Source organism: Punica granatum, chromosome 7 (genome assembly GCF_007655135.1).
Source record: "Punica granatum isolate Tunisia-2019 chromosome 7, ASM765513v2, whole genome shotgun sequence".
Classification (NCBI taxonomy): domain Eukaryota; kingdom Viridiplantae; phylum Streptophyta; class Magnoliopsida; order Myrtales; family Lythraceae; genus Punica; species Punica granatum.
Window position 1 is genome coordinate 6443924 of NC_045133.1, and position 14296 is coordinate 6458219.

Genomic DNA, 14296 nt, shown 5'->3' on the forward strand with positions numbered 1-14296 from the left:
TAAGATAAGATCCAATTATAATAACTGTTTTTGATTACTCGATTTCAAGGGTTAGGAAGAGGTCATGTCCACCAACATATTAAATAGTAACTATGAAATCGGCTGATTCTGTAATAAAAATGACCTATTGAGTAACAATTGTAATCATCTCAAACTTTCATAATATATCTATATATATATATATATATATATAATGTGGCTGTCCTCTTTATCTCAAGTTAATTGCAGTATTTTATTTGCTAATTTTAAAAAAAGAAAGTTGATCATAATTTCAGAAAAGATAAAACTGAAAAAAAAAATCCGTTGATTAAACGTTCTATCGGCTTGTTGTGACGAATTTTATATTCAATTACATGACAAGGAAAAAGCCAACAGGCATATCCACGTTTTCTCTTATTAGGAAAAATTAAATAAAGATTGTTCCAAACCAAATTTGATTACCTCATTAGAAATTGTTCGAGCAAAAAAAAAATCATAAGAAATTGACCCATACCGGCTGAATATTATACCAATGTCCTGATTTAATGGTAATCCTATCTCATCAAATAATTTGAGAAAGTACCAAAGAGAATATTTCAAACAAATGAATGGGCCTACTATAGCGTGGGGTGATGAGGTAGCCATCAAATTCATATAGTCATCAAAGAATTTTATTTTTCGTTACTTGTAAGTATAAGGACCTTAATTTATCTACTATGATGTAAGGAATTTTTTTTTTGGTTCCAATAATTTATGAGGGTATTAAATTGTTATCCCTTACAATTATTCGCCACTAGGAATATTCCCATTTCCATGAGTTGGCTTATTACCGACAGATGTAACAGTATATGGTGCTCGATTTTCTCTACTTACCAAAATAATTAAAAACTCAAATTAAAGCTTCATCAATGACTCAAATATTGAGTAGGCACCCCATTTCTGGTTATTCATCTTGCTAGTCTGTACCCCCGAGCCTGGACCTTCATAAAATAAAATGTGGGAATCTAAATTTTGTTTGAGTTTATTTTTCAGTATGAACCTTGGTATTCGAAAATTCAATTGGGCCCCGACTAATTCAGTCGAGCCGAGTCGGCCCACTAAAGGGTAAAGCTCTCTCAGCATGAATTTTCCGCATTCACAAGGACTCGAACCCAAGAATTTACTTAAGCGGAACAAGCGCCGAACCACTTCAACAAACCAAGGTTAGTAAATTTTGTTTGACTGTTTTAAAGAGTTATAGTTTGCTCCACGATGAAGTTTTCTATTCGTCTAGGCGAAGACTCTTATCGGATAAAACAAAGTCTTTATGAGTTGCTCGATTAGCAACGTGGAAGAATTTTGAGACCACTAACACTTTAGTCCTCTAATTTTTCAATTGCCACCACTTAACTACCTGAATTTTTGAAATCAGGAATTTGATCCCCCAATTTCAATTATGTCTAACAGTTTGGTCCTAATGTCAACTGGTTGAACGAAAATCTGACTTAGAGACCGAGGTGGCAAATACGGCGTCAATTTTATGCCACGTGGTAACCAAAACGACATTGTTTTCCTACCTGCAGACCAAAAAAACAAACGGCATCATTGCCGTGCTTCACAGCCACAAGAAAACGACAACATTTTTTAGCTTCCCTTGCCACACCATGAAACGATGTCGACTTCTGCTTCCGTTAAAGGGGTTGAAAGGCGCGAAAATCATCCCCAATTTTCTGGCTAACCTAAATTGCAAAGAGTTGAAATAGTAAGTTTTCTGGCTAACCCACTTGGGAATTCAAATAGAGTGAAGGTGAAATCGAGCACGATTTTGAAGAATCCGGGTTAGTGAAGCTTACTTTGCTATAAAGTTTGTTCTATTTTTGCCATAGAACATCAGAATGAGGTATGTTCCTCCTGTTGATCAGTAGTTGTGGACCATTGATGTTGCTAGTGTTTGGTTTGTTTGTCCTTTTGGCATTTATATGTTGGCTAGTAGGTGAACAAGCATAAAATAGTAAACTTTTTTTAGTTGTTGACCATTCTTGTCTTTATGGTGTTGGGGTTGATGCCATTGTTTTTTCTATTCTATCCCTTATTTGTTGCTTTATTTTAATCTCAGACAATGTCAAAGGAGAATGATTGGTCGGATGGAGTTGATGAGGGTGAGGTTGATAGTGATAGAAGATATGAGACTGGTTCCGATGGGACTGAGGATGAAACATATCAACTTGGATCAAATGAGTATGAAGAGAATGAGGACGATGATGAGGAATTCTTCGTAGAAGCATTTGAATTTGTAGATAAGGTTGCAACTGACATAGCTAAGTCTTCAAGATAGAGAAAGTCAAAATGGAGAGCTAATGTTGGTATTAACATTTTCTTAGAGAATGAAGTATCAGAAACTGTTGTGAGAGCTGAAGAAACATATGATGATATTGTAATACATGAGTTTGATTATCAAAATCACATTACTGAGGAGCATCAAGGATTGAGAGGGAGTGATGATGAAGAGAATGGAGTAATGCCTGCTGATTTTGCCCAGGCACCATTTGGTGAGGTCCACTTGGAGTTAGAGTGGTGTTTCCCAATCTTAAACTGTTCAAAGAGGCTGTCAAGGACTACTACATATATCTTGGGAGAGTTGTGAAGTTTAAGAAGAATGACAAGATTAGATGCAGTGCCACTTGTGTTATGGAACATTATGAGTGGAAAATATTATGTTCATGGGCTAAGCATGTGGGGGGTTACCAGATAAAGACTTTCTATCCCACCCACACTTGCAGCAGGGCCTTGAAGAATCTTCTAACAAATAGAAAATGGGTGGGAAAAAAGTTAGTGGATGCCATGAGGAGTTATCCAAATATTACAACCAAAGATGCAGCCAACTGCATGGCTTATAATTATCAAGTTCAATTGGTGGAGATGAAGTTGTATAGAGCTTTGGAAATAACCAGAGATATTATCGAAGGATCTGAGAAAAGAGAGGCATTAAAGGATTGTAGACCTCTCATAGGTCTTGATGGTTGTTTTTTGAAGGGATATTATGAGGCACTCTATTAGCAGCAGTGATTCAACATCCCAACCGGGCTTTCTATGTCATTGCATACGCAGTTGTTGAGATGGAGACAAAGGAAACATAGAAGTGGTTTTTAACAAGATTGTTAAAGGATATAGGTTACCCTAATAAGCATGGCTGGGAAGTGATATCTGATATACAAAAGGTGCTTATTATCTTTAATTTATGATTATTAATATGCATTTATATCATTCACATCTAACCATTGTGTATGTCTTTAGGGTTCGCTGCCAGCAGTTCAAGAACTATGCCTAAGAACCAGATGTAGGTTATGTGTGAAGCATTTGAAAGCAAATCTTTGGAGCCAATGGAGAAATCAAGAGCTGAGAGGGTTATTGTGAGACTGTCCTTTTTCAAAAACTATGAATGAGTTCAATGCATATTTATAGAAGATCAAGGAAGTAAATGAAGCAGCTTGGATTTACCTGAAGAAGTTTGAATTACATAACTGGACCAAGACATGAAGTCATGGGAAGCTGTAGAAAATTTCAAGAAGAAAAAAAAAATGCCAATCAACTTGAATTGATTTAATTTGTTCGGTACTTGTTCCCCTTAAATAAAGACTCGAATTCAAGTCTTATGAATAAAGAAAGTTCAGGCCAATAGAGTTTACCTCTTAGTGAGCCGATGACTCAAACTAGTTTAGTTGAAACTCTTTCAGTTTCCGAATACCAACATATACACTGAAAGAAGGTCAAAGTTACCAAGATATATGAAGATGTTGTGGTTTTTCCCAACTCCCAGGCCCGCACCCCCAAAGTTCTGTCCTTGGCTCTATGACAGATATTTGACTTTGTAAAATAAATATGACGCTTTTTTCGATCAAGCATAGGAAAAGTAGAAAGACATTCTTGAATTTTATGAGTTATTTAGTACCATAAATTATTAGCTGGAGTTTTTGAATTGGAGATTGTCCCAATCTCGTATAAGTTTAGTAAAAAAAATTCAGTTGAAATAATACATGTCGGGTGTAATTATAAAAATTATATTATATGCACTAAAAAAATGCATTTAAAAAATACCTTTTTCCCCCACAATTCGTAGGATTCCACCATTAGTTAGAATTATACGTATATTATATTTTTTTTCTATAACTGAACCAGTTTAAAGGAGGTCTTGGAAGGATTTTCTTATTAAAATAATCACAAACTTATTTATTTTATTCGAGCATATGGTAACTTGATCCTATAAGATGTGACGACATTGAAATAATCCCAGAACCAATATAAAGGAGGAGAAGTTTAAGTTAGATGTTTCGCAAACGTATTACAATTACTGTAATACATATATATATATATATATATATATATATATTAAGAATATCCAATTTAGCTTTTGACCTCAGAAAACATTACTTAGTTTTGCTTGTGTGTGTAGACGAACATATTGAAATATGGCAAAATATAATGGGTTAACAAATATGGGGTAAGCAAAAAGAGCCCGCTTGGAATTTTCCCTTAGGAGAATTCCCAAAAACTACATCTAAAACAATTAATAAAAACAATAGTAGCCGGCTGGTCCCGTGGTCGGCGGTCCAATGTAAATTATGGGGATTTAATAAAATATTACCGTTCGACCCAAAAAAAAAACGATACTAGCCCATGTGAGGAGTTTGACATTGTGCCAAATAACAAATTGGTGCTCCTAAGTGGAGTGATCTTTCAAGGCACGATGTACTATTGACTTGCATATCCTAAAGCTGAAAATTATGTTTATTATTTTCTAATTGCAAGCTCTTTAATGTTGAACGCATTGAGAGATTTTTTTTTTTTTAGCGTTTGTGCCATGTCAATCTACTACAATTACAAAAGGGTGGAATTTAGAAATGTCTTCACGATTTTTTATAATTTTTATTCTACCCTTTCGATGTATTTAGATAAATTTTAATTTTCAACTCCTCCCTTACATTGTCCCTAGATTATCTTACCCTTTAACAAATATAAGTAGCCAAACTTTCATTTCTTCACTCATCTAAAGCATTTATCCTGAAAACAAAACGTCCTAATTAATTTTGTAGTTTTTTCTGCACAAAATTAAATTGTCTAAATGTAATAAAATTGCTAATTAGAGTGATGAATGAGAGGAAGTATATCTTGTAAGAATATACAATTTACAAAGAGAGCCTTGATTGAGACAATTTTTTTTTTTTGGGTCGTAAGGAAAGCTCCTGATTTAGTACAATGATAGCAAATAAAGCGAAATAAAATGGTAAATAAATCTCACTAATGAGGATTGAACTCTAAACAACATATTTCTGAATCGGCGACTTATGCCACTACAATAAGACCTCGATTGTGATAAATCTTTTCAATAATATTTGTTCAATAACACCGATTGACATTCTACAAATAGAGTATATCACACATGTTAAGGAATCATTGTTTCTAGATATTGAAAAGCTCGAGTGGAAGATAGCAGCCCTCCAATCTTTCAATTCTCAACATTTGACTACCTAAATTTTCAAAATCAGGAATTTGATCCCCAATTTCAATTTCATTGAACAGTTTGGTCCTAATGTCAACTAGCTGAACAAAAATCTGACGTGGAGGCTAAGATGGCACAAATGGCATCAATTTTATGCCACATGGTAACCAAAATGACGTCGTTTTCCTACCTGCAAACCAAAAAAAAAAAAGGACGTCATTTCTGTGCTTCACAACCACAAGCAAACAACAACGTTTTTTAGCTTCCCTGGCCACACCATGAAATGACGTCGACTTTCCACTATTAGTCTTCTTACGAGCCAATTCCCAATTTTCATCCATTTGAAACCCTAATCCCCAAATTCCCAAAATCCTCCCATCCAACCGAAAACCCCGATCCCCTAATTCCTAAAATATTCCAACTAAAAACCCTAATCCCCAAATTACTATGTAATAGAGTAGTGTAGAAAACAATTGCGATCCGAATTTGGATCTCACCATGAGTTGCAACTCTCAATCACAATGGAGTTGTTGTTATCATCGTCGATTGTGTGAGGATTCACCCGTCTACCCCAAGAGCATGAGAAAAAGCAGTTGGAGCATGTCCAATGACGAGGAGATCTTCTGTGATTGTGGGCGAAAAAAGAGCAATTGAGCACTAACACTGATGAAGATATCTCCTGTCACCATGGGCGAAGAGCTCTGAGGATTACTTTCAACACCAAATGCAATCCCAAAAGGGTATTTTATAGGTACCCACTGTGGAGGAACGGAAGTCTAAGCTGCGGTTATTTTCAATGGGAAGATGAACTTGGCTTGTCAAACTCCTCTCCTGACCAGAGGTTGATCAGTCAACTTAGGAGGACGAATGCCACCAATGAGAGTTGAAAAGGTTACGGGTTGTGTGTTTGATATTGGCTTTGTTGGTTATTGTTTTGGCATTGAAATTATGGAAGTAAGTTGGCTATGGTTTATTTGGTGTGGTTAAGAGTGCATGGATATGTTGTGACGGTGGTCTGCTTTGGTTATGCTGTGATGGAAGTGGCCATTTGTGATTGATGAATGAGTTGGTGGTTGATGAAAGAGCTGGTGGTGGTGATGGTCTGTCACGGGTAGATGGTGCTTAGGAGTTGCTTTTTTTCTTCTTTTGTTGATTGTATAAACTGAAAATGTAGTTATGTGGCAATATCTAATGAAGTGTGACTTGATATCATTTGTTTCATATTCATCCTCTTATACCAATTTATATCTTAGTGTGCAAATTCTGCACTAATCTGACAAAAGAGCAACTGAGAAAAGAGCAACTGAGCAATTGGTGCATATAGTACTTGAGAGCAACTAAGCAATTGAGCAAACTTTTAAAAATTCTAGAGAATAACTGGTGCATATATTAACTTTCATTACAAGATAAGAGTTAAAATGGTCAGATAAACATTTGAAGACTACAAAATATAGTACAAAATCGTCAGAAAATGACCATCTGACCACTACAAATTACCCATTTGGTCACCTATACAAAATGTACCTGATTTAACCATGCATAAACCATCAGCATCAACTATACCAAAAGACCAACTTAAACATATCATCAACTATACGAAATGACCAAAAGTGGACTAGAGATCAGTTTCTATACACTTTCATATGTATTATCATTAAATATACCAACAAAAGACTTCCATTAATGATTCATGTGTTGATACTTCAGTTCCTCTTGCTACTTCTTTTTTTGAACCTGCATGCTGCATGATTCCTGTGTTGGCAAATTTTGGCTTCAGCTAGATGAGGACCTCTGACCTTGCTTGTTTGCCATACTCCTAGTCGTCCTTGGAATAATTAATGGTGGAGGAGGAGACTTTGTTGCATGACCACCAAACACTGACCTTGGATAGGAGCATGCATTGGCACTAATAAGCACAAAAGGATTTCCTAAGCACTGCAGAAGCACTGTCTCCAATGGCAAGAAATTCCCACGAACTGAAAATAAAAAAAAAATAAAAAAAATGTTTGCGATCAATATGGAAAAGTAGCACAGGGTAACAGAGAAGGACCATTTAAAAATGTGGAAGGGAATGAACAGAATGCAAAGCACACTACAAAGCAGAGAATAGCGAAGTATGAAGAGTCAATGGAACCTCAGCAAAAATAACTGATATGTAAAAACAATATTCCCAAATTCATAATACGGTAGAAGTAGTTATCTTAGTGATAAACAACGGCAAGGGGAGACATTAAAGTTGCAAAAACAATATAAGGCACAAGGAATAACAAGGTATATGACCATTTTAGAGTCAGGTGCAAGACGCGCAGGGAGGAACTGACCTCTACCCATGGCATTTGAAATAGCAAGAGGTGCACCAACAGGGAAGTGCCTGCACAGGACAGGAAGTAACTGCTGAATTACATTTCAAATTTGCATATACCAGCATTTATGAAAGAACGATGCAAAGCCGTAACAAAGTTGTTCCCATTGTGCATATATTGTAACTATGATCCAATATAAGATCAGAAGCTTCGGCAGAATAGGCTATCCGGTCGGATTTTGGAACAAATGTGCTAGGGCTGGGCGTGCTGTAACGTTACTTACGGCCCATTTTAAGCAAAAGTAACTTCATAACTGGGATTGCAGCAGAAATATTCAAGACAATGGCCTATGAGCAGAGAGAGGTGACTAGAATGCACAGGGGAAGGCATTGATGCAGAAGGAGAAGAAGGTTTGCTTGGCATTGAAGGGAGGAAGCAGAGGCATAGGCTTTGGGCGTCAAAGGCAGGTGAAGTTATAAACGGCGCTGGAGTGAAAACCGGGAGCAGGGAGAAACGTTGGTGACGAAAAGGCGCGAGCGACTGAAGTTGAGACCGTTGGCTATTGTGGTGCCGGCAGGTGGCAGCATCGCTGTGGCATGGAAGGGTTAGCGGGTGAAAGGGGGTCAGTTACCATTTTCCGGCAGTGAGGATGGCGCCGGAAGGGCAGCGGCGCTATCGATAGACACACTCGGCGAGTGGGGAAGGAATGGGATCGTGGGCCGGTCTGGGCAACGCGAGGGGACGACATAAGACGGGGGAGCACGAGTCAAATTTATTGGATGCAGAGGGGAAGATCTACAGTGGGCTTAATCGGCGAAAGCGCCCAATGGAAACGATGCAACACAGAGCAAAACGCTGGAAGTCGGACGGGGGTATTTTGGGGAATATGAAAATATGGGATTCAGGGTGTGCTTTTTTATTGCCGAGAAATTATTACAATTAATTTTTAATGTGAAGTTCTCTCAATTGTTCAATACTTTATCTCAATTTTAACATTTTTTTCTCAATTCAGCAATATAATCATTACTTTTTTATTTTTATTTTCAAATTCTTTCATATACTTTTTCCAATTACTTTTATCTTTATCTCTTCAAATCAATCTAAATCAAATGAAATCAAACTTAACTTCATTACCAAAATGCTGTGTATTTCAAGTTAATAAAATATTTAGCGTTAAGTATATAATACACTGATCACAATTTGTAAGAGTCGGCTGTGAAAATCGATTTGCGATTCACCCAAACAAATAGAAAAAAAAAATTGATTAGCACATGGAATGTACGGTAAAAATGTTTCACCAAATATGCTAATTTTTGCAAAGTTTAAATAAATTTAGAGAATAACAAACAACTAATATAGGAATTTCAATAAATGATTAAACGGTCTATCGGCCGTTGTTACGAATCTATAATTATCGATTATAGCTAATACAATTAAAGCAGGCTCCCCTATTTGTTACATTGAGAAGCCTTTATTTGTGTGAAAATTTGCCATGTCAACTTTTTGATAATTATAGGAGTTTCCAATTAATTGACCCTTTTGTTTTTACATATTAATTTATAAAATATTAAGTTAAAATATAAAAATGCTAAATATATTCCCTATATCAATAATAATTTTATAAATCTATATCTATACTTAGGACCAACCATGATTGCAAAACATCTTCCTAAAATTTATTTATAAGAACATATATAACTATTGAAAAAAAAATAAGGACTTGCACAAATAATATAAACTAATTAGGCCTAGCTCTTCATATAAGCATTTCAAACCATCCCTTAGCTCCTTTCAATTGATCCTTTTGAGTTTTCCTCATACAATATTCGTCTCCTAGTCCCCAAGTGCTAAGTCTATCTTTACTATCCAATCTGTTTTGCATACACAACCAAGCTATAAATGAAACTTTTGGGATATTCCCTGAGAACCAGCTTACAGAAACATGCTGGGAACACTTACAGCTTGTTTGGATGTAAAGGGGTGGAAGGGAGGGAAGGGGAGGTGGGGAAGGGAGGGGAAGGGAAGCATAATGAATAGAAAAATTATACTGTGGGTGGAGAAGGGTGGGATAAGATAACCCACCTCATATTTGGATAGAAAATTAATATGGTGGGATGCGAAGTGATTATTTCGATGAAAGTACCATTTTTTTTCCCTTTTTTTATTTTATAGATTAGTAGAGAAAGATGGATAAACTAGTATTTTCACATAAATTAAAATGTTTTAAAAGTCCTATTCCTCCCTAGTGGAATAGTGTTTTGTGGGGTTGGAGGAGTAACTAATCCCTCCTAGCCCCTCACCTCCCTTTAAAATAAACATCCAAACATTGGTTAAATGATCCCACCCTCCCGACCCCTAGAGCAGTCTGGGTTGATCCCACTTTCTAACTAGGATATATGCACGTGTTTTTATTATTTGGCTACAAGCAAGCCCAAGTTGTCAACAATCCAGTAGCAAATCAGATTAAATAAGAGAGCTAGAAATGTGGTCTCATAAGATGTTGGCCCTAATGAAATTTAATGAATTCACTGTCACATCGATGGCCTCATTCATCGTGCTGCTCCGCCACACATGGTGTGATAGAATTACTAAAAGATAATATGCTGGGAATTTTTTCGGTGACTAGTATTTACACGTGTGCAAAAAGGGGGAAAAGAAAAGCATGACTGCTCATTGTCACAATGGTAAACAAGGGAAATGAGAAACAACGAATAACGGGAATAGCACCGGTGAAAATCGAAATCTATAATCTCTTAGTTGATAAGCGAGGCAAGTACCACTACACAATATCCCCTTTCTCCAACTATTACTTTTTATCAAGTACTTTACTATAACATGAATTTTATTAAATAAATTCATGGAAAGAAAGAAATCAGTTCAGAAAGATTAATGTACTCCATAATCTTGTATATATCTTACCAACTTCAAGCTGATTATAGTAATGTGTTTTAGTTTCTCTAGATCACATTTCTAGTAATAAAAGGAGGATTAGCTCTTTATAAACTACATATAACTTCTCTAAGGCACATGCAAATAAAAACAAAATTTGGACTCTAGCAATTTCTTTTTCTGGCTATGGACTATAGCCTCTTTTTTTTGGGTTATAAGACTAGCATTTTCGAGCACTAAATATGCATGCATATTCTCCTTGTAATGGAAATATAAAAAGTTACAAAGGGGAAAAAGAAACTTACATACTGAGGAACTAATTAACACATGACAACTCTCTTAACCAGGAGAGGCATGAAATGAATCCAACAATGATAAAACTGTATGCATATATACACAAACATTACGAATGATGGACCTTCCAAAAATTAAAAGCGGTAGCATATTTTGCGTTTCACTCAATTAGTGTAGTTTTACTAATATCCTCGAAAAGGGAATTCAATCTAGAATCTCTTGGTTAGTATGACGTTGATTTCAATTGTTTATATCTTATCTCAATGAAGATATGCATACAATTGAAAATTCATAAAGATGTTGCTCATTGATAAATTCACTGACCATGAGCAACTATATATAAGGAAACATGGTTTGTTAATTAAATTCTAATTAATGCAAATGTATAAAATTATAATTCTGGGCGAAGAATATTCTAGAAAAAGTTCAACTCATCGGCATGGTAGTTTCAAAAGTGACATTTTCTTGTAACCGAAAAAAGAAAGTGACCCAAAGAATGTTACTACGTACTTTGAATGACTTAAAATTAGATTAACTCTGTACATAATTAATGAGATACTTCAAGAACATCTTCTTGACCTTTATTAATGTACGGTCGAAATCATCATGCAAAATATAGAAATAATATTCGGCCAAAATCATCATGCAAAATAAAAAAATAATTATCTCCCAATGCTCGTGTCCTTCCAAACTCAAAATGTCTCGTACTCTGAGCATGCATATTTATTTGAGTATAACGATAAGAAAATACTTCCAGGAACTTCTCCTTTAAACTTATTTAGTAGATAAATACATATTGTGAAATTTCAGCGAAAAAATACACATTGTGAAAGATTCTGATGAAGGCTACAAGAAATTCCGAACTAGGAAACTAACTAAATAGGAATACTATTTCTGCAACTACACAAACCTGCATTTATCTATCTCTTATTAAGTTCAAATAAGAAGGTCCTAGAAGTATTTTCTTATTAAATTTTCCAGAAGAAGTTATTTATTTTATTCAAATATATGCTAACATGCATGGTACTAGAAAATATAATAATAATATTAAACAAAATCATTTTCACCTCCTGTTCAACTCTTTTCCAATATTTCTTTCTTAACTTTGGCACTATCCCTTGTTACCTAATAATAGGAACTGATAGTGGAATGAAAGGTATAATTTGTGAATATTGGTGGGCATGTTCCATAATGAAAATATTTTTATTCGTATAATTGTTTATGATTCACCAATTCTTATCACGTTTTTAGGTTCAATGGAAAGTCGAGATAGAAAATTTCAGATAAAATTTTCTATCTTAATTACTCTCAATATTTTCTTTAAATACTTCATATATATTCAAATCAAGAAGTTAGAGTCGGTCTGATAACATGAATATAAACAAGTGACAATTACAAATTCTTTTATTAATATATTTAGGTACGTAAGACTTTTAGGAAGATAAAGAAAAGTTTCAATTAATATTACGTATTATGATCATTTATATCCGTAGAAGAAAGAAAAAGAATTAGACCAAAATAAACTACTTAAAACATTACTTTATTTTGATATGCCAAATGTAATGGTAATATAATATATAGGATGTGCTGTAACTTGACCTTAAAGAACCTTTTTTTCCCTTATTGAAAAATTTCATTTTGGAACGCAGCGACTGTCTTTCATATTCTCTTCGCATGTTCTCTCCTCCTTCGTCCTTCGTGAAAAAACCTCCCAAGCACACTCTTCATACTCTGTCCGGATAGAGGGAAATGCAAGGAAAGGGAGAGAGCCGTGAGGGGGAGAGGAAAATTATGCATAGAATTTTTCAAAAATTTTATATAAAATTTGCCCTCCCTTCCCCCCTATTTCCGTCCATTCAAAAGAAAGGCTAGGGCCATCTTGACTTTTTTGTGAGAAGGATGAGATATATAAGAAAAAAATTTGGATGAATCTATCTACGCTTCAAGTGGGCAAAACTTACTTGCATTGTAAAGATTTGGAACTCAGTGAAAGTATCTTAAGAACATAATTAAGTCAACACTTGAAAAGTTTGAACAACAACTCATGGCCTTTCTTGAAAAGGAAAAAATTGCTTTGAAAATTCCGCTGAAGGGGGGAAAGGTCTTCGGTGGTAATAAATATATGTGATCAAAGCAACAAAAGAGAAGCCCTTGATAATCAATCCAATAAGTACAAAATTAGGCTGATAAGTCTCCTTTGTAATTAAAAAAAAAAGTAGAAAAAGCAATGAGATGATGCAGTAGAAGAAAAAGGGAAATTAAAATATAATTAAAGAGTTCTTGTAAATTCAACGTTTTCTTTTTTAAAAAAATAATCATTGTTATCTTCATGATTCTATTCAGATTTTAAGATTATATGGATAAATCATATATAGTAAAATTCTTGGAAAAAAGTTGGTGTTTTACACAAATTTCTCATAATATGTTTTTCTTACGATGGTTAAAATTTTATCAACTTGTCATCACTTAATTTAAGCTTTCTTTAATGAAATATGCTATTTTGTGTTTAAACTTTAGTAATCGATACCCTATTAGAAATTACTATTAATTATCTAGTAATCTGTGTGGGAGTGACATAAAGTAATTAATGAGATGTAAATTTATCAAAATTGAAAATGTAAGAAGCGTATATATCATGGAAAATCACGTATAATATAAAAACTTTTGAGATCCATCATGTGTGTTAAAAATAAGCCTCATGAATGCCTTCAATGATGCTTGGTTGATCTCCAATGCTTATCAGCTTTTTAATTGGACTAATAAATCTACACATGCATTACACGTGAAAGGTTTCTCGATTAAGTGGTAAGATGTAATACATATAAAATGCTAGAGAATACATAAAAAAAATTTAAATTTCATTCGAAAATATAGAATTAATTATATAGCACGATGAATTATCTTATTGGTTGGCTCAAAGATACCAAATCAATAAAAATGGAATTACTTAATATCATTAAAGTATATTGATAATTGTTTACTAAAATAAAACATAATTAATGTCATAAAAATTATAATAAGTATTCAATTTTTTTTTCCAGAATTAAGTCGATTACTTTAAAAAGTTAAGGTTAAAATAAGAAGTGAAGGTATAATCTTTTAATAATGCACATCACCAAACTCTTATATAGTAGTTGGAGTTTTGAAGAATTAAATAAAAAACAAGAGAAGAAAAAAATTTCAACTCTAATGTTCAGCCAAAAAGTAATTATAACAAATATTCATTATAAATACATTAGTAATTTAATATTCTTGTTGAATAGCACATACAATAATTCTTAAAATACCCAAAAATGAAAAATGATCAATAAATTAATTGATATAAAAAAGCCTAGCAAAAAGCAGGAATAAAATC